At 45.5% G+C, this 24,625-nt stretch overlaps 1 long non-coding RNA gene across 2 annotated transcripts in view; it reads right to left on the bottom strand.

Moving 5' to 3' along the window:
- Positions 1 to 249: 249 nt before the first annotated feature.
- The window catches only part of LOC139049664 (uncharacterized), a 62,603-nt gene continuing 38,227 nt past the window's right edge, over positions 250 to 24,625 (bottom strand). The window contains exons 2-3 of one of the 2 annotated variants that reach the window (XR_011508482.1): positions 16,204 to 16,293; positions 250 to 559 (exon numbers count right to left, since the gene is read on the bottom strand). This is a non-coding gene — a long non-coding RNA (uncharacterized lncRNA). The remainder of the gene's footprint in view (positions 560 to 16,203; positions 16,294 to 24,625) is intronic. The other variant, XR_011508483.1, reaches the window with a different exon arrangement.

Below are 24,625 nucleotides of genomic sequence, written 5' to 3'. Positions count from 1 at the left end.
ACTACAAGTCTCAATTATGTACTCGACTGGACGAGGATTCTAATTGGCGACCTACAAACTAGAAGTCCGATGTTCTACCTCCGCTCCACGCCACCACCTTCACGGTAATATAACGCGTAATACTTGATGTATCTACCGGCTCTATCACAATATTTATAAGTAGGTATATCTGAGAAGAGTTGTATTGAACAGGAATGGCTCGGATGGCGTAGCGGTTACGTGTGGTGCGCCGCAAGTATCCGTGTTAGGGCCGCTTCTTTCCTCATTTTATTTAAATCATTTGTGGTCACATCGAAACCCCGACAAAGTTGTTTGCGGATGGCCCTGAAATGTATGCAAGGGTATCTGATCAGTCAGGTTGTTGTCCATTGGCGGCTCACCTGAAGCGCACAGAAAAAAATGATGGGTCCCTAATTGCAGGGCCCACAACATAAATAAATGCGTACATGCTAGAGAAGAGTGGTCTAGAAGAGTGGTCTAGCATCGAAGAAACACGTCCAATGTCCGACGTGATCCACTCTTGCTCCTGCAGCGAATACCATCTTCTTCTTCTTTGAACCTGCCGTGGGACAAACACACTTCGTCAACATTCAGTCGAGGATCATAAAGGCAATTCGCTGGGTTTTACAAAAGAGATGGGATGACACAAACGCAGGAACTAAAGCGCTTTCGTACCTTCGTTTGTGTCGTCTCTTCCTATGTAGTTTTCTCGTGTAATACGCAATGCAGGACAAGTACGAACGTGCAGGAACTACCTTTGTTTATTTCAATGCTGCCACTTGGGGCTGTTAACAAATTACCAGACAACTACGAGTGATAGTGCATGGACGATGCATTTCACAAGTCGCCCTGGAAATGTATGCATCAAATGGGCCTCTTTGATTATATTGAATTTCGTTCACACGACATCGAGCTGGGTAAGTCATACGAAAACGAAATTCCGTTTCTCAATGGTGGACTGCTTTTACGTTCGTCCGTCATTGAAATTTACGAAGTGATTCTCGTAGAGACCACTGTTCCTTCGCGCTGCAGTATTGTCGGCTTTTCCCTGTGTTTTACGAAGAGACGCCACTCCCATTGCCACGGTAATGGATGTGGAGTCAGCAGAATGCCGACGCGACGTGACTGCTTCGGCAGGTACCGGCCTGAGAAAGAGAAATTGCCTTCCTAGTCAAGCTGACAGCGAGGACACTGTGCTGTACTCCTGCTCAAGCGATGACGCCTCAGATGACGAAGGCTTCGAAAGGGTGGTACATCGCAAGGCCAATAGAAGAAGCATCAGCGGACGGTCTTCGTCAAGTAAGTCTACCGTCATGCCACAGCGAAGACCATCGGCGCACACAATTCTTTTTGTGCCGGACACACCTGCCGACGACCTCAACCGCGTTAATAGACAAGCGATTTCCGTTTCTCTGGAGTCTCTTGTCCCAGGAGAAATCAAGGATATCAGAATTAATACTCCGCAGAACGTCCTGGCTATTGATGTCCACAACCAAAGCGCAATCAATGATTTGATGGTAGTAATGCTCCTAGGCAACATCAATGTCCACTACCTCATTGCGCAGGGCAACGAAACCACGGCTGGTGTCGTTTATCACACTGACACATCGGCTAGTTACAGCAACCTGCTAGTTTTAATCAAACCTACCACAGATGACGTTGCCTTACTACAAGCTCGGCGCTTCGGCAAGTCGACCTATGTAAGGCTCGTGTTTAAAGGCGACTGCCTACCATCACATGTAAAGGTCGGCCACTTTTGGCATGTGGTACGACCTTTCGTACCCAAACCACTTCAGTGCAGAAGGTGTCAAAGAATTGGACATGTGAGGGCTGTTTGCCGAAATACAGCGACATGCCCACGATGTTCCGAACAACACGACACTGATACTTGCCGTGCAACAGAGCTCAAATGCCCAAATTGTCAAGGCTCGCACGCCGCATCCTCAAAAGACTCTCCACGCCTAAAGAAAGAGCAGAAAATCTTGCGAAAAATGACCAGAGACGGATCATCGCACAGAGATGCTTCCGCAGCGATAAGGCGACATCGCTCCCGGAAACAAAAGTCTACAAAATCCCTTTCCGGTTCAAAGGAAAAGTCTCGTCCGGCAACGCCGCCTCCTGTTCCATCTGCCTCCAGTAAGAGCGCGAATGTCAACGATAAAAGCGGCCCTGCTATTCCTACTTCAAGTGAGGTGTGGACAGCACTGCCGAAGACAAGCCACGCGCCAGAGCCACAGCACATGACTCACCACTTGCGTTAAATGACACTTCAGTTTACCAAATGCGAGACAAGGATTCGCAAGTGATTGCTATGCTCAAATCCTTCACGAATGTCATGCGTCTAATACTGACAAACATTGACACTCCGGCTGCTCATAGCGCACTGCAAGGGCTGGACGCGCTGACTCCAGTACTTGAAAGCATCGCATAGCACCATGGCCCGCCCCTCGCTGCCCTTCCACAAGGAAGTCAAGAAAGCATCTCTATTGCAGTGGAATGCCCGCGGTCTCAAATCGAGAATTTCAGATTTCAGACACTATGTCTTCGAAAACCGATTTCCCATCCTCGTAATTTGCGAACCGAACGTGCAGAATGTTATACGCTTTTCTGGCTATGAATCGTTCATGCTTTCTTCCTGCGGTAATATGAGCAAGGTAATTGTACATATTAGATTTGATCTGACGTACGTGTTTCACCCAGTCCCGCCTCACGACGACGACCAGCACGTTTGTTTAATTGTGAAAACGAATAAGCCTACGTTCACACTCGTCGCTGTTTACATTGCTCTCTCACGTGGCTCCGACTCTAAACGACTGCACGACGTGCTCTCAGCGACACTCGGCTCTACGATTCTCACCGGAGATTTTAATGCTCACCAACCACTTTGGGGGAGCTTGAAGATGGACTCCAGGGGAAGGAGACTAGCATCCTTTGCCACACAGCACGACCTTTACTGCCTCAACGATGGTATTCCAACATATTTACGTGGGCTTACTTGCAGCAGATGCCTAGATTTGACCCTGGTTTCTCGGCGTTTTGAAAGAAACGTGCAATGGTTTCCAGATGTCGAATCACATGGAAGCGACCACATTCCGACGTACCTGACGATCAATAGGTGATGCGCCAAAAGTGACGGCACACAAGAAGGAATACAGACAGGACAAGGCGCTATACTTGCAACTGTTTACTGAAGACAAAGGTGGCTGATTATATAGCCATGAGGTGAGGGTAACGAAAAAAGGACACTGAAGAACGTTCAGTGTCAGAGGACACTGAACAACACTGAACACTGAACAAAACAACATTAGCCGCTACCTTCTAAAGCAGCTTAACACGTTGGTTATAGATGAACCATTCATGGTAAAGAATAGCCTTGACATCATAGCCTTTTTACGCGAGTCCCAATCGATAGGATGCTTGTTTTCAATAGATGTTGTTGACCTTTTTCTATTCTATTCCACAAAAAGAATTGTTAGCTGCCGTGCTGAGCTGCATCGAGATGAACGGGCAGGTATCGTTTCAGAATACCGCAGGAATTTCAGTGGATAACTTCATAGCACTGTTGGAGTTTTATTTGTGCTCAACAGCTGTGTGTTTTCAAGGTCAGTTTTATGTGCAAAAAAAAAAGGAATTGGTATTGGGGCGTGCATGGCTCCTGTACTTTGCAACATTTTCTTTGCGGGCATCGACAGAGCGCTATCGAAAGTGTTTGACGGAGGAAAAGTGCTCAAGGTGTTTAGGTATGTTGACGATTTCTTTATTTTACTGAGGGAACGATCTCCCATGACTTACTCGCATACTGTGCAGGGCATTTTATCTCATTTTAAAGAGCAAGGAAAATGCTTAGATTTTACTTTTGAACTAGCCGAGGATAACAGCTCGCAGTTTTTAGATACTGACGAAGGTTCCTGCTGGATGTACCGACCCCGTGCCCGCAAAGAATTGTGGCCGTATGAGTCTACAGATTCCAAGACTTTTAAACGAGCAATTGCCACTATGTGCCTCGAATCCACCCTGAAAATATCATGCTGTCACAAGGTACAAGCAAGATTTAGCGACCAGATTTTGAAGTTGAGGAAGGCTGGCTTTCCTTGCTTGGTTTTAAGCGCAGTTTCGGAGGCGTTACCGAAAAAGCTGAAAAAAGAAACAAAAAGAAGTGAAGAAGATCAAACAGTCGAAAACAAAGCTAAAGCGGTGGTGATACTATATTCTCATAAAGTGGCGCATAATCTTAAACACGTTGCCGTGAAATACAAAATTCCTGTGGTTTTTTCCACGCCGCGAAAACTTGCTACTTTGTGCCGCCTGATTGGTCCGGATGACTCTAAGAAAGTAGGGTGTTCTATTAAACATACGAACCCTTTTGTTAAGTGTAAAGAAGGGGTCGTATACCACATACCACTGAAGTGTGGAAAAGAGTATATCGGCCAAACTGGCCGATGTATTAATGAACGCCTGCGGGAACAAAGCTTTCATTGACAAATGGATATGGTTCAAACCTGCCGCTTCATTGCGAGGCTTGCGGGATTGAGAATGAACAAGTATGTCAATTAACGCTTCATGATACGACAATCATGTTTAAAAGTAAATATACTGTGGCGCGTGAATTATTGGAGGCCTACGAGATTAAGAAAAGAGGGGACAACTTTCTCAGTACCCCGTCTCCGAATATATTTACGAATGAAAACATGTTTTTAGATAAGGTTTAGATTTAGATTAAGCGTGATTCTTTTCATATATATGTTCAGTGTGGTCGTACATGCGCATTCACATATTCGATGTCCCTCTTTTTTTCGTTCCCCTCTCCTCATGGCTATATAATCAGCCACCTGATACTTCAATAAACAGTTTGCAAGTAGCGCATTGTCCTGTCTGTATTCCTTCTTTTGTGCCGTCACTTTTGGCACTTCAATTATTGAAAGCTATGCACCTACTAGCCCAACAACCGGTTCTACTGCTGAAGATCGAGGGACTGTCTAAATGCCCCTCCACGACCTTCCGGTGAATTGACTGGTCGGCGTTTTGGTCGCGCATGGAGGAAGTATGTCAGCAAGGGAACAATTCAAGTCTGGAACTCGAAATTCAAAAAACCATGCAAGGTACTGTGCGCGCTTTTCAGTCTTTCCCAAAATACCAAGAATTTGAAGCCGAACTGCAGCGACTACAAGCAATTCGCCGGCGGGCTGAAAGAAGATACAGGACAACCTAATCCATCCATGATCTCAGAGAGGCAAGGTGGATGCAAAAAAGTTTCAACGCTGCACTGATGCACTGCAATCTCAAAGATGGAAACGTTTTTGTGGGTCGTTGGATCCACGTCAGCTAATATCTCAGATATCGAGAACCGTGCGTGGACTTCGCGTATCACCGCAACTGCGTGTTCCTTTCAAATCCCTCGCTCTGCACCAATGTCGCAGCGAAATTCACATTGCTGAAGAATTTTTCTCAAGACTTGCCAGCTTGCAGCTCCAACGCGCAGTTACGCCATGTGCCAGTCCTGTGCCACGGTATTCCCGCATAGATGTAACGTTTTCGGGGAAGGAGCTTGAAGCGGCACTGGCAACTTGCAGGCGCTCTTCGTCACCTGCGCCGGATGGCATTACCTATGCGGCGCCCGCAAGTCTTGGGCAGAAAGCACGACTCATGCTGCTAAACCTCTACAACGAGTTTTAGCGCAACGGTTTGGTTCCACGTGAACAGAAATGCAGCCGCTTGGTTCCGCTTCTGAAACCTGGTAAATCACCGTTAGATTTGTCATCGTATCGCCCCATCGCTCTGGCCAGTTGCACAGGGAAAATAATGGGAAGAATGATTTTGACTGGCCTGGAATGGTACCTGGAAAATTACAACGTGTACCCAGATGCTATAGCTGGCTTCCTGCGTGGGCGCTCATCCATAGATAATGTCATCGATTTGGTCACGTTTGTTCAACATCAAAAATGTCTGAAACGACTGACTGCGGCATTATTCCCTGACATAAAAGGCGCCTATCATAATATAGCACATTATGCCATTATAGAGGCTCTGACTGAAGCTGGAATCGGTGGCCGCACGTTTCAGTGGTTGTGCAGTTGTTTGACCGACAGGCATTTCTTCGTAATGACCAAGGATGGCGCCACGACTCAACACCAAACGTTCCGTGGAGTACCGCAAGGCGGAGTGTTGAGCCCGACGCTATTCAACCTAGTGCTCGCTGGCCTAGTCAGATGATTGCCCAACACAGTTCAAGTATCTATCTATGCCGACGACATCTGCATTTGGGCGTCTGTTGTAACACAACTGCCGGTACGAGAACGGCTAAAAAAGGCAGCTACCTTAACACCACTGTACTTGCGAAAACAGAACTTAGAGCTGTCTTCAGAGAAATGCTGCCTTGTTACTTTTACTCGGGCGGCAATGAAGCGTTACTCTGTAAGTGTCAAGGGACAAAGAGTTCGCAAATGCACGGAAACACCGTTTTGGGGGGTAATTATCGACGCGACCTATCATGGAGCCCGCACGTTTCATACCTAAAGAATAGGTTGATGACAATAACGCATCTCAAATTTCTCGGCGCAAAGTCATGGGGCACATCGGTGCGGTCTATGCACATCGCACCCAAGCCTCCCTGTGCTTGGCAACATCTGCAAAACAAACCTGCGTGTACTTCAGGGATTACAAACTCCTGCCCTACGGACGTGTCTCAGTCTTCCGAGGTATGCGTCTACAGCGGCAAAGATTGTCATAGCTCGAGATCACCCAATATCAACGCACTTGGTAACCGACGCTGTCAGAGCGCATATTGGTCACGTTGCCCGACCACCTTCCCACTAGTTTGCCGCTCTACGCACAGAAAGGCCACACGCAACTATTAGTTGCATAATTGTTGCCAATCGTAGCTCATTGCCATCGAACTGCATGCCTGCAGCAAGACCACCCTCATCTTTATGGTGCCTGCATAGACCTGAAATACGCCTGACCATCCCAGGAATCACGAAAAAGGCTAACATGCCATCATTTGCCCGGAAGCAGTCCACATTAGAACTTTAACATTAGGTGCACAGTGGCCGCGTACACGTCTACATCGATGGCTCAGTCACATCTGCAAGTTCAGCTGCTGCTGTGGTGATACCAACAAGATACGTCAAAATACAGATAAAAAAGTCACATGTATCATCAACGAAAGCTGCTGAACTGGTAGCCTTGCGTGCGGCTCTTCATTTCATTCAGGAGGGATCACCCCATGCATGGCCAGGCAGCCCTACAGAGTGTACTCTCAGCACTGCGCCATGGATCACATAGACAGCTCGTCGCAGAGATCATAGAAGTACACCATCGCACAGTTGACGAAGGACACGATATCATATATCAGTGGTTGCCTAGTCACTGTGGCATACATGGCAATGATCGAGCAGACACAGCTGCCCGATCACGGCGTCACGGCATCACGGCGTCAACTGCGTTGCCATTCCTCTATCGAGAGCCGATGCAGCGAAAAAACTCGCCGTACTTGCACACGACCTCACATTACCTCAGTAGAATTCATCCGATTTCACCAGTGCACACCAGCATAGCCTGGACCTTAATTTACAACTCCGTATTCCGCCCGAGCTTCCACGACGCGACTGCACCCTTCTAGTTCGTCTATGGCTTGGAGTAGCATTTTCAAATGCGTACTCTTTTCTTATTGGAATGTCCAACAGCCCACTTTGTGACTTCTGCGGGTGCAATAAAACAATCGCGCACCTTCTTTGTCAGTGCTCTCGTTCCAACCCGCAAAGAGCAGTCCTCTCAGCCACCCTAGACAAAGTGGACAAGCGCCCGATGACAGAAAACAGGACCCTTGGAAACTGGCCTATGCGAACATCAGCGCGATCGGCTATAAAGGCGCTGGTACGGTACTTAAAAGACACTGGACTTTCTCACAGATTGTGACTTCACTGTGTGACGTGACTTCATTGTTGGCCATGCCGTTAGTATGTGAGCCCTCTTGCTCCGGAGCAAACGTAACTCAAGGCCCCGATGTCCACCGCGCGTGCGTGCTGCTGTAGCTGCAAATGAGTTCAGAGCCAAAACAATCGCTGACACACGGTATGTTTAAAAAAGAAATGTCTGCAAGGGAACGTGTATATTTTGACACGATATAGACAGAACGGAGGCTAGTATGAAAGTGCATAGTTCCGATTGCGCCAGTATTCTCTGTACTTTTGATGAATTAATAAAAAATCCCGAGTAATGGGTCAGGCCGTTTCCCAAGGCATCCTAATTCGGTGTCTCTCATAATTAGAATATGTTCCGGGATGTCAAATAAATGGAAACTAATAAGATTCACCCGCAAAAAGATATCTTCCGCTTTAAATTACTCACTGGAAAGGAACCCCCTCGCACGCACCAACTCATACAAGTATCTCGCCCTTATCCTTACACCTAACCTGTCATGGTTTGCGCACATCGAAAAGATAACTGCTCAAGCATCATGTACGCTCGGTTATCTTAAATGTAACCTGCGCGATGCTCCTGCCTTCACCAGAGAAATCGTGTATCAGACATTCATGAGGCGACAACTGGAATTCGCAGCCCCTATCTGGTCACCTCATCAAGCTTACCTAATCACGACTCTCGAGTCAGTGCAAATCCGCGCCACCCGCTTCATTGCCAGAGATTATCACCGCGACTCTAGCGTCACTAGCATTAGTCATCTTTATTCATCTCATCTTTTGAATCACGAAGGTCCATAGCATTGCTTTGCCTGTTTCACAAAATAGTCCATAGCACGCGCGCGTCCACCCTGCCGCTCACTCGCCCATCTCGTACATCTCAGTGTCTGCATAATCATCTGAGTTTCCAGCGTATCTTTGGCCGAACCAATGCTTTCCATTCTTCCGCGTTACCACGTGCCATTCAGGATTAGAATAACCTACCAAGCGACTTAGTTGACATTCTTGACCCTGTAGCCTTGAAAGCACGCTTATGCATATTATTTCCATAATTCACCACAGCTAAACCCTACTGCGCACCCAAGCAAATACCTTTAGCTAAGTTGTATAGTTTTTTGTTTGTTTTGTTTGAATGTTTGTTTCGTATTGCGTTAACATTGTTAGGGTCTTGTTCTTTCATCTTCACCAGCTACCATTTGTATAATTTTTTGGTACTCCTTTTTTTGCTACTTTACACAGTTGTTTTGTTTCATTTATCGCAATATTTATATCTTTAGATATTTGTTCTTTCCCGTTTACTCGCTAACAGTGTATAATTTCTTAGTACTTCTTTATTTTTGCAAATTTCCTGTATCCTCTCCTCACGCAATACTCCTTCAGTATCCTGTGAGGTAGCTGAATAAATAAATAAATAAATAAATAAATAAATAAATAAATAAATAAATAAATAAATAAATAAATAAATAAATAAATAAATAAATAAACAGTCCAACCTGAGCGTACATTGACTGCTTCAAATTCAGGAAGTTAGAAGGAAACACGGCGCTGCATTCTATGTCACTGTCTCTGCCTTTTAGCGACTGGCATGTAGCAGCTTGAAAACTGTTTCAATATCTTCATATGTTTCTCTCAGCTGTACTGCATCACCCACTGTGCTAGACCAGTGGTTAAGTCGCTGTTGCTGAGCTCGAGGTCGCGGCTTCGATTCAGGCCAGGGTGGCAGGATTTTTTTGGGGGAGGGGGCGATATGCGAAGACGCTCGTGTACTTATATTGAGGCGCACATTAAAAGGTCAAGAATAATGCGGAGTCCTCGACTACTGCGCACTTCATAATGAGATCAAGTGAACGCACAGGGTTCACGTGAGTGATCGGGAATTAAAGTGCTGGGCATCTGAGATACTACCGATCAAAATAAAAGGCACTCGAAACATGCAAGGCCCCAACAACTGAACGAAAGATATTATAAATAGGGGTGTGCGAATATTCGAAATTTCGAATACAAATCGAATATTTTCCTTATTCGAAGCGTATTCGATTCGAGAAATGCATATTCGTAAATTCCCGAATATTCGAGGACGGCCGAATAATGGTCGAAACGGCGAATATATTCGGACAGACTGTGAATAATTTAGCAATTAACGAATTATACGCTTGCTCCACATTCTCCTAAGAACATGTTTATTCACTGAGAGCGTCACATGATCCGCTCATTTTCTGTATGCTCTGCATCAAGATGGCAAGTTGGGCCAGTTGGTTGGGATTCATAGTAAGGTTCGTTACAGCGCAACACAAAACAAGGACAAAAGAAGGTACAAAACGACGACACAGCGTTACAGCACTGTGATCTTAAGTGCTGTAACGAACCTTACTATGAATGTGTACGTTCTGTTCCAGTCTATCTGCATCAGGCCCGTGAGACATGATCAGTTTCGATTTTTTTTTTACCAAGCTTTATTCCAGGGCTCTTTCATAACAATATATGATGTACTTTCGGGCTTTGTAAGTATGCGCAATAAAATATTGACCGAGAAAATGTTACCTGGACCAATGTTGTCACAGTGCATAGAGAGCCTTTACTTTCTGAACATGTTGAGCAGTCAATTTTCCTTCGCCATAATCTGCAACAAGCGTTTACCTGACAGAGCATTACCTTACATTACCTGAGTGCATTACCTAGAATGAGTGCCTCTTTAACCTGAAGCAGCCTCGTAAAATGCAATATTATTTTTAAAAGGATAATAAAGCTATTGTTACCTCGTTTTGCAATTTTTTAATAGTACACATATATTCGATATTCGATTCGATATTCGAAGACAGTTTTTCGCCTTATTCGTATTCGATTCGTATTCGAAAATTTCAATATTCGCACACCCCTAATTATAAATGAGAATGTACCGCGGTATTTATCGGAAATATGTAGCTGACAAGAAAGCATTATGATGCAAATTTTATTCTTTTATGAGTGCATCGGCTGACGATTGCTGGGAGCTTTGGCAAGCGCGTGCGGACGCGACCACCACAGCGGAAAACGCGGAATGCGTTGTCGAGTCTGCAGGGTTTGGTGCACTCTAGCCTAGGGGATTCAGGTTCCCGAGCCGGCTGCCTTCGGGGACGGCCGAGAGCCCTTTGTTTTCTCGCCGTCAACGTGTTTAGAAATCTCCGTGCCAGACGCGATCGAACAGGAGTTCTCAGCGGATTGAGCAGCAGCGTTCTGTAGACGCGGAGCTCACTGTGTTTTCTTTCCTTTCGCAACCCCCCACCACCTCTCGACACGCACACACTTACAAAGACATCATCGCCCACCACAGCAAAGAAGCAGGGTGCATGGAGCAACGCCGCGCGGGACGATACTGCAGAGCCCATGAAAGGCAAGCACAAGACGAAGAGGAGGGCGGTTCTCGCGGCTGACTTGTACAGTGCCCCAGGGAAATAAGTGAGTCGGCGAGCCGGAAGATGGAAAAGGTGTTCGCGGCGGGATTTCTTGCAGTACGCCCTGCCCAGGCTGCCGCGCGACACCACGCATTAAACAGACATGGCACGGCCAATACGTGTGTTGCGATAGGGAGCCTTTTCCCGCAACAATTCGTCTTCGTGTGCGGCTTGTCTTCACCAGAATTCCGTTCTGCCGCACTGTAATCGCGGGTAGCAGCGCACAACGCAGCTAGCGATGGCTTCGCAGACCCTTCCCGTCTTTCTAACACGTAAGTAGCGTAGCTTGGATTGAGCTTCCTATTTTGTGCCGTGTAGTGGGCGATATCAAAAATACATAGCGGTCTGGAAGCATTGCCCTTGTCCGCCATCTTGGCTACAGTGTCGTTGCTAGGCGTCTCTGTGCTGCGACGTTTGGTGATCGCCGCCGTGACCCTGTTCGAGACCCTTCAAAATGCAAGGAAGGCCTTCGCCGTCCGGTGATTAAAGAAAGGCGAACCTATCTTTGATGCAGGTCTTTGCAGGGGTTTGCACTCCTGCATGCCTGTTTGGACGGCATTTTCACACTTGAAAAGCATACGATACCAAATAAACAACTGCCACTCACTGAGTCATTCACAGGAAGCCTACTGATTTGAACAGAAAACGTGTCTCGAGCCTTTTTTGCAGTGATGTGCGCTTCCGTGCTGAGCTAAGTGCCCTGAAAAATTACCTATTAGCTCTTGAATTTTTGTGTCAAGCCTCTAAAATCACCTTGTATTACAATAAAATGTCCCTGTTCTTTTTCTCCCTGAAGAAAGAGCGTCTCATGTGCAAGATTGAAGCTGCGTCACTATGCGCTGTTCGTCGAAGCTGATTAGTAAAGCTTTTTGCACGCAACTAATGAGAACTGTGGTTGCTCTGCTCACCCTGTATTCTCGCGTCAAATGTGTGAGCTGAAATTGGGTGAGTCTGGTCGAACAAGAATATCGTTGGGAAGACGGAGGACAAATGTGATTGCAATGTTAAAAGTGGGGACATGGTTCCGTGCGCTGCTTTCTTCCGTTTGTCGCAGCACGCAGCAACGTTTCGCACGGTAAAGCACTGAGCGTGTTCTCTCGCGCTCTGTTGACTGCTTAATAGTCCCACTGGTCTTCCACCTGAGTGTTAAGACTTCGGTGCTTAGAGACGCTCCGGCTGTAAGAACGGCGCAATAACGCACAATCTTGCAAACCTGCGGCTACACGCACTAGCGCGGCATGTCAATACGCAGGCCTGAAACGATGAAACGCAAGGCGACTTGAAGCCAAAGGAACGTGCGGGAAACAAACTCACGCACGATTTAAGGGCATGCTGCGGCGTAAAGTAATGAGAGATGAGGGACAGGGAGCGTGGGCTTTGTCTACCTCTATACTATTGGTGCACCGCTGCGAATATGTGCAGCAGCCATGCAGCCCACGTAGTCAACAGTGTCCCATCCATTTTCTATGTTTCGGAAAAACGTGCTTCACTCAATTTTGCTGAGTTGTTCCAAGTTGTCAGCAAATAAATGGCAATTATAAAACCTGTACCAGCCTGGTTTTACTAGGCAGTCAATGTGGTTGTTTTTTATTAAAGATTGAAAAACAATTTTACGAAGGAAACAGTTTGGCTTTTCTTTGTAGCAGGTGCTGCGATTGGGTGGATGTCTCATTTTATTTTTATTAATTTTCATGAACATCATGCTGTCTTCTGGTAATTTTTTTTCTCTTTTACTTGGTCTTAAAAAAATACCACACACAGACACGATGTCAATGTCGTATGCTAAACAAACATTTAAAACAATATATGTACCAAAGATAGCGTTTTCCTAGAACGCAATTTTAAGACAGCTGCCGGGATAAATAAATGTTACACATATAATGTTTGTCGTTTTTCGGAGGGGGGCGTAGGTGGGGTACTGTTTTGCTAGTCGCAGCAACGACGAAAAAGAACGGCAGATTCCGAGAGTTGGTGGTTTTCCATATTACCTAAAAAGCAGCGCTACCGTATGTCATAACCTACTTATCCATAAACTTAATCTGCTTAATATTGACCCAAATGTGTTGTCTTGGATTAAACAGTTTCTTTCTAATCGAACTCAGTATGTCACAACCAATAACTCTTCATCTGCAGTGTTAACAGTTACATCCGGAGTGCCACAAGGCTCCGTCTTGGGGCCTCTACTCTTCTTGATATATATTAATGATCTCCCTAACTGTGTAAGGTCATCATCAGTTAATTTGTTCGCAGACGATTGCGTAATATACCGAAAGATTACTAACCCTGATGATTCAGATAAACTGCAAGAAGATCTTCACAACATATCACTCTCGTCTAAAAAATGGCTCATGAAACTTAACGCTAACAAGTGTAAATCAATGCGCATATTACGTAAAACCAGCGATAGCAATCAGTGTCGATATGTACTGAATGACACTTCATTAGCATCCGTTAACGCTCACAAATATCTTGGTCTTCACATAACTAATGATCTTTCATGGAATTTGCATACTAATTATATTACTGCTAATGCTAATCGTATGTTAGGATATCTTCGTCGTAACTTTTCTACCGTTCCTACTTCGGTAAAATTTACGCTCTACAAAACCCTAGTTCGCTCAAAACTTGAATACGCATCTGCCATTTGGGATAACAATCAAGCATCACTAACCGTAACGCTTGAAGCAATGCAAAATCGAGCAGCTCGCTTTATTTTATCTAACTATTCCCGCCATTCCAGTGTTACATGTATGAAAATAACCCTGAATCTGCCAGATCTTTCTTTACGCCGCAAATGTGCTCGTCTTTGCCTATTTCACAAAGTTTATCACTCAAACCAGGTGCTCAAGAATCAACTTATCACCCCACCTTCCTGCACTTCGTCCCGTTCGGACCACAGATATAAAGTTGCCGTCCCATCCTCCCAAACGAAGAAGTACCATTATTCTTTTTTACCCCGCACAAGTGTCGACTGGAACCGCCTTCCTGCTTCCATCGCTCAGATCACAGATGTAAGTTCATTCAAAACAGCAGTCTACCACGCTATCGCTTAACGTTGCCTGCATACCATTGTCTGCATATCACATTGCTTTGTATGTACCACTCCTTTCTGTAGTGCCTTAGGGCCTTGAAAGTATGTATAATAAATAAATAAATAAATAAATAAATAAATAAATAAATAAATAAATAAATAAATAAATAAACAGAGCCCGGATGAACATGGCACTGACTCACAACTGCGTTAATTGAAAAAAAAAATGTGGTTGCTTTTAAATACCTACATCAAGCATGTACGCATGCGCATTGTCAATAAATAGTACTCGTCATTTCAAAACATTGCCTCGTGATCGAACACATGATTACTTCCGTTGTTCACCCATACTTAACAAGCCCATTTGATTAGAAGGCTAGTAAAAGCTGACTAATTTAGCCACTACCTTTTCTATGAGCAGATTTATGAAATGCCTTTGCCAATTGTCCCGCACTGCTGTCATTCAGAACAAATAGGATTTCAGCGTGAAAAGAGAAAGACACACATTCACATTCGAAACAGTGTTTTGCCATATTAGTAAAATTCATTTCGAAAGAATTCTGGTGCTCTTATGACCTAACAATGATGCATCGGCATGTCTAGCTTATGTATGTACGGCCGCAGGATAGGGGGTTTAGGGAAAATAAAATAAGGGGGTTTATGCGTGAAAACTAGGGGTGTGCGAATATTGAAATTTTCGAATACGAATCGAATACGACTAAGGCGAAAAACTGTCTTCGAATATCGAATCGAATATCGATTATATGTGTACTATTAAAATTGCAAAACGAGGTCACAATAGCTTTATTATCCTTTTAAAAATAATATTGCATTTTACGAGGCTGCTTCAGGTTAAAGAGGCACTCATTCGAGGTAATGCACTCAGGTAATGTAAGGTAATGCTCTGTCAGGTAAACGCTTGTTGCAGATTATGGCGAAGGAAAATTGACTGCTCAACATGTTCAGAAAGTAAAGGCTCTCTATGCACTGTGACAACATTGGTCCAGGTAACATTTTCTCGGTCAATATTTTATTGCGCATACATACAAAGCCCGAAAGTACATCATATATTGTTATGAAAGAGCCCTGGAATAAAGCTTGGTAAAAAAAAATCGAAACTGATCATGTCTCACGGGCCTGATGCAGATAGACTGGAACAGAACGTACACATTCATAGTAAGGTTCGTTACAGCACTTAAGATCACAGTGCTGTAACGCTGTGTCGTCGTTTTGTACCTTCTTTTGTCCTTGTTTTGTGTTGCGCTGTAACGAACCTTACTATTAATCCCAACCAACTGGCCCAACTTGCCATCTTGATGCAGAGCATACAGATAATGAGCGGATCATGTGAAGCTCTCAGTGAATAAACATGTTCTTAGGAGAATGTGGAGCAAGCGTATAATTCGTTAATTGCTAAATTATTCACAGTCTGTCCGAATATATTTGCCGTTTCGACCATTATTCGGCCGTCCTCGAATATTCGGGAATTTACGAATATGCATTTCTCGAATCGAATACGCTTCGAATAAGGAAAATATTCGATTCGTATTCGAAATTTCGAATATTCGCACACCCCTAGGGAAAACCACCAGGCACACCGTAATGCGGGACTCTGAAAATTTGAACTACATGGGTTTGTTTAACATGCACATTAGTCTACGTACACGGCTGTTTTCGCATTTCGTCCCCATCGAAATGTGGCCACAGTGGCTGCGATTCAATCCAACGACTTCGTGCTTAGCAGCTCAACACCATAGCTACTAGGCAATGATGGCGGATAACGGGATCTGGTAGGCAACAGCAATCTTACAGGGGACCTACTTACTGTCATGTTTTTCTTTACGGCCTGTCTTCCTTTCTATTCCTTCTGTCTTCCTTTGGGACAACTGTTTCCAGTTACCCACTTTGTTAGGAGCTGAAAAGAGAACATCGATATCGTATATGGCCCTTACTTCTTTTATATCTGTGTGACAGAGAACGAATGTCCAACATTACCGCAATTTGTTATAGTAAAGTTGTGTATGGCTAGGTTATGGAAAAAATTGCGTGCGGCTATCGAGACGTGTAGGTCGAGAATTTCTTCCGCAATTTCACCGATCCCGAAGATAGTTGAATACTAGACTGACCCGCGGCGGTGGTGAAACGGGCTTTAAGCACTTCACCAACTTGCAAAAATAAATTCAATCTTAGGCACAAATTGAACCCGTATAAGCTGATAACAACATATACAGTGCACACGGTGGCACAGCGATGACAATGTCGCCTCACGTAACATTGTGTGCGGAGATTCTGCTTGGGAGCCGCTTCATCCGTCACAGATCCATGAGATGGGCCGATGACGGGCACTGCTCCGTGCATGCACCGCTGGCCTCAGCTTCCTACATCGAACCTAGCAGTCTTCCCGGCGCAAGCTCTGTTTTTGGCAAGCCGTGGTTGAATCTGCACGTGGACAGCATCTACTGCGCACCACCTGAGAGCACTTTCACGTCACCACGACGACAGCGACGAACCAGGTTCTTGGGCTTAAAAGAGGCAGCGCCAGCAACGGTCTTCAGTGGACGCTGCGCAGGGCCATGACACTGTTACTTCACGTACCATTGTTCATGCAGGTTAGTAAAAAAATGCGGATTTCGTAGTGAGTACCTTTGTCTAGTCGTGCTGCCGTGTCCACGCATTATAGTGAATTGCATTGGCTAATCCTTTTCTTTGCCAGGGATGTTGTTGCTATCGGATGATAAGAAGAAAATCTTGGGCCTACTAACACAGAAATGATTTAGGAGCTTCTTGAAACGCCGAAGGTAAGTTTATGTAAACTTTCTGAAATTTAGGAAAAGGAGGTCTCTTCTGAGGCAACCTTACTTCAAATGAATAACAGGTCCTCTACCATGCTAGAATGATTGAAGGTCCTAGATGCTGTTGATAGCAGACTTGCCAATGTTGAGGCCTGTCTTGACGAAAGAGACAGGGAAATAAATGACCTCAGCTGGGACGTTGATGAACTAGAAAATCGGTCAAGGCGAAATAACTTGATAATAAGAAGAATGAAAGAAGACGGGAGAGAAACTGAAGATATTTTGGTGGAAAAGGTGAATGCTGTGTTTAATCGCATTTCGAAAATAAAATAACTACAATGGAAAGTTACATCGCCTAGGTAAAAACACAGAAAGTAGAGACCAACCCATATTATTAAGGGTGGCTGAATTTAAAGATGAATAAAAAATTTAAGTCATTGTTCTGTGCTTAAGGGAACGAATGTAAGCGTCAGTGATGACTATTGCAAAAGAATCGTCAAATTACGGAGATGTGTATGGGTTTCTTCACAGGAGGAAAGTTCAAAGGGAGCCAAGGTTAGGCTTGTACATGACAGGCGGCCATTGGAATATGAACCTGGCAATGTTTAACGCTAGAACGTTATCCAGTGTGGCGAGTCAAGCAGGGCTATCGGAGGAATTAGAGGGCAGTAAATGGCATATATTAGGGCTCAGTGAAATTAGGAGGCCAAAAGAAGATTACACAGTGCTAAAGAACGGGCACGTCCTGTGCTACCGGGGCTTAGCGGAGAGACGAGAACTAGGAGTCGGATTCCTGATTACTAGGACTATAGCAGGTAACATACAGGAATTCTACAGCATTAACGAGAGGGTGGCAGGTCTTGTTCTGAAACTTAATAAGAGGTACAAAATGAAGGTTGTACAGGTCTACGCGCCTATATCCAGTCATGATGACCAGGAAGTCGAAAGCTTCTATGAAGACGTGGAATCGGCGATGGGTAGAGTGAAAACAAAATACACTATACTGATGGGTGACTTTAATGCCAAGGTAGGCAAGAAGCAGGCTCGAGACAAGGCAGTGGTGGAATATGGCATAGGCACTAGGAATAGCATGGGAGAGTTATTAGTAGAGTTTGCGGAACAGAATAATATGCAGACAATGAATACCTTCTTCCGCAAGCGGGATAGCCGAAAGGGAACGTGGAGGAGCCCAAACGGCGAGACTAAAAATGAAATAGACTTCATACTCTGAGCTAACCCTGGCATCATACAATATTGTGACATGCGCAGCAAGGTGCGCTGCAGTGACCATAGGATGGTAAGAACTCGAATTAGCCTAGACCTGAGGAGGGGACGGAAGAAACTGGTACATAAGAAGCCGATCAATGAGTTACCGGTAAGAGGGAAAATAGAGGAATTCCAGATCAAGCTACAGAACAGGTATTCGGCTTTAACTCAGGAAGAGGACCCTAGTGTTGAAGCAATCAACGACAATCTTGTGGGGATCATTAAGGAGTGTGCAATAGAATTCGGTGGTAACTCCGTTAGACAGGATACCAGTGAGCTATCACATAAGACGAAAGATTTGATCAAGAAACGTCAATGTATGAAAGCCTCTAACCCTACAGCTAGAATAGAACTGGCAGAACTTTCGAAGCTAATGAACAAGCGTAAGACTGCTGTCATAATGAAGTATAATATGGATAGAATTGAACATGCTCTCAGGAACGGAGGAAGCCTGAAAACAGTGAAGAAAAAACTAGGAATTGGCAAGAATCAGATGTATGCGTTAAGAGACAAAGCCGGCAATATCATAACTAATATGGATGAGATAGTTCAAGTGGCTGAGGAGTTCTATAGACATTTATACAGCACCAGTGGCACCCACGACGATAATGGAGGAGAGAATAGTCTAGAGGAATTCGAAATCCCACAGGTAACGCTGGAAGAAGTGCGAAGAAGAAGAGGGAGCTGTGCAAAGGGGGAAGGCAGCTGGGGAGGATCAGGTAACAGCAGCTTTGTTGAATGATGGTGGGCATACTGTTCTGGAGAAACTGTCCACCCTGTATACGCAATGCCGCATGACCTCGAGCGTACCGCAATCTTGGAAGAACGCTAATATTAACCTAATCCATAAGAAAGAGGATGCCAAAGACTTGAAAAATTATGGACCGATCAGCTTACTGTGTGTTGCCTAAAAAGTATCTACAAAGGTAATCGCGAATAGAATCAAGAACACCTTAAACTTCTGTGAACCAGAGGACCAGACAAGATTCCGCAAAGGCTACTCAACAATAGACGATATTCACATGATTAATCAGGTGACAAAGTAATGTGCAGAATATAACCAACCCTTATATATATCTTTCATTGATTACGAGAAAGCCTTTGATTCTGTCATAACCTCAGCAGTCATGGAGGCATTACGGAATCAGGGTGTAGACGAGCCGTATGTAAAAGTACTGAAAGATATCTATAGCGGCTCCACAGGCACCGTAGTCCTCCATAAAGAAAGCAACAAAATCCCAATAAAGAAAGGCGTCAGGCAGGGAGATACGATCTCTCCAATGCTATTCACAGGAGGTATTCAGAGACCTGGATTGGGAAGAATTGGGGATAAGACTTAATGGAGAATACCTTAGTAACTTGCGATTTGCTGATGATATTGTCTTCCTTAGTAACTCAGGGGACAAACTGCAATGCATGCTCACTGACCTGGAGAGGCAAAGCAGAAGGGTGGGTCGAAAAATTTTACTGCGGAAAACTAAAGTAATGTTTTAACAGTCTTGAAAGAAAACAGCAGTTTGCGGTAGGTAGCGAGGCACTGGAAGTGGTGAGGGAATACATCTACTTAGGGCAGTCAGTGACGGCGGATCCGCATCATGAGGCGGAAATAATCAGAAGAAAAAAAATGGGCTGGGCTGCGTTTGGCAGGCATTCTCAGATCATGAACCACAAGTTGCCATTAGCCCTCAAGAGAAAAGTGTATAATAGCTGCGTCTTACCAGTACTCACGCACGGGGCAGAAACCTGGAGGCTTACGAAAAGGGTTCTACTTAACTTGAGGACGACGCAACGAGCTATGGAAAGAAGAATGATAGGTGTAACATTAGGGGATAAAGAAAAGAGCAGATTGGGTGAGGGAACAAACGCAAGTTAATGATATCTTAGTAGAAATCAAGAAAACGAAATGGGCATGGGCAGGACATGTGGTGAGGAGGGAAGCTAACCGATGGTCATTGAGAGTTATGGAATGGATTCTAAGGGGAGGAAAGCGTAGCAGAGGGCTGCACAAAGTTAGGCGGGCGGCTGAGATTAAGCAATTTGCATGGACGACATGGCCACAATTAGTACATTACCGGGGTTGTTGGAGACGTATGGGAGAGGACTTTGCCTTGCAGTGAGCGTAACCAGGCTGATGATGATGATGATGAAGATGATGACAAAATCAAAATCAGCGATGTTTTGTATGCATGAAATGACCCCATGAAGCAGCGATAGCAGTGACATGAGCTCCCACAGAATGACTCTGCATGAACTTTAGAATGCGAAAGCTTAAAGATATTGAACCTGGATGCAAGAGGCATGCCAGATAAGGTCGTGGATATCAAAGCAACGCTTCTGGAACATGAACCGGACATTATAATGATTGCTGAGGCATGGCTTCATAAGGATATTGTCACATGGTGGAGACGTTGAAGAACACAACCAATTGGAGAACTCCGGACGAAAAACCCATTTGCTTCCGTTGCCTCCGCATTGGGCACGTCGCGTTGCCACGGCCGCACCTCCCGGAAGTCGCCGTATTCGAACTTCTTTGCCCAGTCTCCTCGCCCATATGCCGACCCGCGCCGTTACTCGCCTCACCGTATGATTGCTAACTCAGGCGTATCCGTCGATAACAATCAAACTGCTCGCTCACCGAAGGTCCCCGTCGCCGCAGCCACGCCGCTATTCGTCGCCGACCAATTATGGACCATCCCGGACGGAAAACTAGGCCATGCAGCTGTTGGGGGTAGTGCTGCGTTATATTCGTCGTGTCGAAATCTTCCATCGACGCTTCCAAAGAACCAGAACTTGATGTTCACGTCGACGGTGTCCCTTTGACGGCATTATTAGGTACTGGAGCCCAGGTATCCATAATGAGTTGTAACCACCGTCGTAGACTGAGGAAGGTTCTTACGCCTCCTACTACTAGAGCCGCACGCGTGGCCGATTGACGTCACTGGAATGTGTACGTCACTGTGGACGTCACTGGAATGTGCTCTTCTTGTATCAGAATCGCCGGCTGCCGCGTTCCTGTTCTTTTTACAGTGCTGACGAATTGTCCCTATGACCAAATCCTCGGACTCGACTTTCTTACGGTGCATTCAGCTTTGATCTATTGTTCTGCCGATATTGTTTCTCTCGAACGTCCTCTACTCGCACATATTCGTGCCGAACTACCGAACAACTTTAGTACGACCGCCTTCGTGCGCGTGCCGCCTAAAGCCTTGGCTTTCGTTGACTTTCTATCACCTTTTAAGGAGCCCGATGGCGATTACGTCGCCACCCCTGTTCCTGATTTTCTCTTAAAGCCCAATATTATTGTGCCCCATTCCGCCATCAGCGTCGCCGATAACGGGACATCCCTCCCCGGCGGCCTGACAAAGGAAGTTCTACCCCAAGGCATATCGGTTGCAACGCTGCGTGCCATAGGAGATGACCACGTCACGACATTTTCGGTTGACGTTTGCATAGGTTTTTCACCATGTTCACAGGATGCTATTTTGCCCTGACGCACCACTTCATCCCATGATTGCTGCGGAACTATTGCCTGAACAAGCAGCAGCTCTGTACCAACTTTTGGTTTCCTACCACGACATCTTCGACCTCAACAATCGTCAATAATGCCAGACTTCAATTGTTACGCATCACATAAATACTGGTAATGCGATTCCTACTCATCGTGTACGCCCCTACGGTCCTGCCCTGCCCTGCTCCTCATCATTCCTAAGTACCTCCGGTCAGCTCTTGCACAAGAACTTAATGGTTTACCAACGGCAGGTCACCTTGGCGCCTCCCGCGCCTACGACCGCATTCGCCGACGCTTCTTTTGGCCAGACATTACCCGCTCCATCCTGAAATACGTTGCGAAGTGTGAGAACTGCCAGCGCCGAAAAACACCATCGATGCTCCCTGCCGGGTGCCTTCCAGCGCTCGACATTCCTTCGGAGCCGCGCTTTCGCTTTGGCTTGGACCTACTTGGCCATTTCCCTCTATCCACATCTGGCAACAAGTGGGTCACTGTGGCGACAGATTACGCCACGCGCTACGCTATCACCAGAGACCTTCCGACAAGCTGCGCCACGGATGTCACCAATTTTGTTTTGCGCGACGTGATTCTGCAGCATGGCGCTCCGCACCAATTTCTCACTTTTTGATCAAATTTAACGAAGAAGAAGACACCTGTACTGTGTGTGGTAAATCTAGTAAAATCTGGTAAACCACATACTAAAATGTGATGGTAGCTATTCCAATGTAGGTGCGGGCAATGTCACGCTTGTTGAGGCCCTAAGGTTTAGACATAACAATAGTGATGTAAATAAACGCGCGGCGGAAATGAGCAAAAAGTGACTGGAAGATTGGTGGCTCAAACCAGAGAGGTGATATAAGGTTAAAAGTGCAGGAAGGCGTTGTTAAAGAAAATGGCGAATTTAATAACTTACAACACAGTGAAACAAAAATAAAAAGCTGAGCATGGTGGCAACTGCCATCACCCCTTTTCAAAAGGGACGCTTCATCCATCCATCCATCCATCCATCCATCGCTGATCGTGGTCGACATTTCTTTCTAAAGTCATCGCCGACATCCTGCAGTCCTGCTCAACCAAGCACAAGCTGACCACGTCTTACCATCCACGGGCTAATGGCCTCACGGAGCGTCTAAATCGTACCCTAACAGACATGCTTGCAAACTATGTCTCGTCCGAGCATACTGATTGGGACGTTGCCCTACCCTATGTCACTTTTTCATATAATTGTTCGCGTCACGACACTGTCGGTTATTCCCCGTTTTTTCTGTTGTTCGGCCGAGAACCCACATTGCCACTGGACGCATCCTTTCTATCCACCGAAGCTTGCAGAGACCAGCGAATATGCACTTGACGCCATCACCAGGGTAGCCCAAGCATTCGAAATTGCCCGCGCTCGCCTCCTGACCTCGCAAGAGAAGCAACGGCGTTTGTACGATCGCCAACACAGAAACGTCCAGTTTTTGCCTGGATCTCTAGTACTCCTGTGGTCCCCTACTCGTCACGTTGGCCTGTCAGATAAACTCCTGTCTCGGTACACAGGCCCATATCGGGTGCTGCGTGTCCTGACTCCAGTTACGTACGAAATCGCCCAAGTCAGCACCAGTGCCTCATCTGGCCCGAAGGCCACTGACGTGGTGCATGTCGTGCGCCTCAAACCATATTACTCTTCTGTTATCATCCATATTTAGACGCACCGGGATGGTGCTTCCGCCACCGGGGATAATGATACATGCATATTGGGTGTTTCTTGTAGCCGATGCACGTGGGTGCCCCGACGAAGACGACGAACGCTCTCTCACTCTCGTATTGTCGGCTGAACTGGCTAGCGTTGCATTATCCTTTGTAAATACACTTTGTAAATAGTTTACAGCTCTTATTCCTTCGTTCGCGTAACAATATATACCTAGGCTTATTGAGAAAACTAGTAATAGAAGTCTCTGGACAATTACAGAAATGATACACATAAAAAGGCAACTAAAACTGTACTAAGAACTGTAAGGATAATCCTAACACTCAGCTTCTATCCAACATTACACATCTCGAGAATGAACTCAAGCAACTTGTGAAAGCATCGAAACAAATGTTCTTTGGCATCACTATCCGGAGATTTCTAACAGAGGCAGCTGACAAATTTCGCAGATATATAAACCCATCGGCGAATACTCGCTCAACGGCAAGTCAACGGCACAGTCCAGCTGGTGAGAGTTTCAACGGATACTTTGCTTCTGTGTTCACAGCAGATAATGGTATTAGGCAAAGCATTGAGTCTCAATCTGTGTGGCTACCCCTTACTGACGTCTAAACTTGCGAACAAAGTGTGCTCAACCTCTTGCTAAGTTTGGACCTAAAGAAAAGCCCCGGACCCGATGGCATCCCAAATTAGTTTCGGAGACGGTATGCCGAACGGAATTCAAAATATCTCACATTTATTTTGCAGTCTTTGCTTCATAGCCGTTCTTTCGCAATGGTTTGGAAGCAAGCTAATTCGAGACATTCCTATCCTGAAAATTCATTGATTCCTATCCTGAAAAGCGGCAATCCAGACAATTACCAAATTATCGCCCCGTCTCGATTACTAATACTTGCTCAAACCTGCTTGAACATGTTATCTTGAAACATGTCATAGGTTATATCACGGGCACAATTAATTATCCGATCACCAACATGCCTTTCGGCAAGGC

This window comes from Dermacentor albipictus, chromosome 9 (assembly GCF_038994185.2).
Source record: "Dermacentor albipictus isolate Rhodes 1998 colony chromosome 9, USDA_Dalb.pri_finalv2, whole genome shotgun sequence".
In the NCBI taxonomy this organism is placed as follows: domain Eukaryota; kingdom Metazoa; phylum Arthropoda; class Arachnida; order Ixodida; family Ixodidae; genus Dermacentor; species Dermacentor albipictus.
Note: the sequence above shows the minus strand (reverse complement) of the source record. Positions and strands in the feature narration are given on the sequence as shown.